The sequence below is a fragment of the Fukomys damarensis genome, unplaced genomic scaffold (assembly GCF_012274545.1).
Source record: "Fukomys damarensis isolate Sample0158 unplaced genomic scaffold, DMR_v1.0_HiC HiC_scaffold_10, whole genome shotgun sequence".
In the NCBI taxonomy this organism is placed as follows: Eukaryota; Metazoa; Chordata; class Mammalia; order Rodentia; family Bathyergidae; genus Fukomys; species Fukomys damarensis.
This window is the reverse complement of record NW_022900922.1, coordinates 17,324,807-17,326,661: the sequence shown is the minus strand read 5'-3', so window position 1 is coordinate 17,326,661 and position 1,855 is coordinate 17,324,807.

Genomic DNA, 1,855 nt, shown 5'->3' with positions numbered 1-1,855 from the left:
TTAGGGTATCAATATTGGGCAGTGAGATGGAATATTTAAAGCAGGGAACTCCTTGGGTCATTGAGAGAGCTGCCCTTGGAGGGGATTGGGTAGCTCTCATGGAACTCCTAAGCTCATGTGAGATGAGTTGTGTTAGAACAAGTCCCACCCCTGAATCACTCTGGTTTCCTGTCTTGCGATATGATTTCTCCCTCTTGCCCATATTCCCACCTCATGCCGTCTGCTATTAGGTTCTCGTCAGAGGATAATCAAGAGAATTGCCCAATCTTGGACTTGTAGTTTCCGAAACTGTGAGCTAAATAAACCTCTTCTATTTATAAAGTTACCCAGTCTCACCTATTTCATTGTAATAGTACAAAGACATACAAAGAAGTGACAGGAACAGAGCCCAGGCTGCTCTGGTAAGTTTCTCCCTAACTCAAGATGTTGCATTTCCCAGCACATCCAAGGTATTCTGAGAACTACCAGGGAGAGTGGAGATGGGAGGACTGAGTCAGTCTAAGGTTATCCTGAGTGCCTCTTTGCCCCTCTATACTGAAAAAGGGGGTGTTGTCTGCATTTTCCTCAGCTTTCCCCATCCCTAGACTGTGACAAGCCACAGGTTTACTATTAGATTATAATCCTCTGAGTGAAAAGACTTCTATATTTCATTGTACTATAGTTTCACAGACTCAGAGTCAGTGTAGAGTAGATTCTTAGTAGAGGACTGTTAATGATAACAGGAGCTCTCTAAACCTTGACACTTTTAGCTTTTGGGGGGCAGGTGCTTCTTTGCTTTTGAGGCTGTCCTGCCTATTATGTTTAGTAGAGTGCATGTACACATCTATGACAATACCACTACCCTGTTTTGATAACTAAAAATGTCCACTGGGAAGCCAAATTACTCCTGAATGAAGAGACTCCTCCAGATTAACTAACATATTTAAGTGTGTGATCTGTGCTTAACTGACATGATCTTAATTTGGTCTTCACGATAACCACGTAAGGTGAGTATTAACATATATAGCTGAGAACACTGAGGCACAGAGAGATTAGGTAACTGGATCCAAAGCACTTGTCTTAAAAGCTGGGGTCTAGCTAGGGGTAGTCCCAGGGATTTCTGTGCTCACAGAAGCAAGGCAGAAATATCAGTTGGTACACAATCTGTTCAGATATATGTAGGTGTTCGAAAATTGATGTTCATTTAATCATTATTATTATTTTATATCTTTCCTAGTTCACAGAAAAGTTGAAGTCTGAATGTATTTTATTTTTAAGTTCTGGTTTCTGTTTCTCCCCCTAGACCTATTAAATGAAGCATTAACAATTTGATTGTATATTTTCTCCATTATCATTTCAGAGATGTGTTAAAAGGTGGATACATTTTCACATAGAATGTCTTCTGGGCTCTCTCTGGTGTCATCTGTGATTATGGTTAACATTACAGGACCTTACATGGAGTACATTTCGAATTAATAAGGATATGTTCTTTGTATAACTTCACAGTGCTATTCAACTGCATTGTGGAATTATTCCAATTTTATAAATATTCAAGGAGATAACATAATATAAACTTTTATAATATTAGAAAAGCTGTTTAAATTTTTAAAAATTGAGCCAAAGAGAAATTTTACACGATAGGACTAACTGGCACACACGCATACACACACACACACACACACACACACACACACACACACACACAGATTCAGTGTCATTTGATAAAAAGAAATACAGATTAACCCTGTAATATGGCAGCATTGTATCCTACCAACCAAATCTTTACTGAAAAGACACCAAACTCTGTAGGGAAAATATAAGACATACTTCCATGCAATCCTCTGTTGTTTTTTTTTTTTTTTTTTTTTTTTTTTTC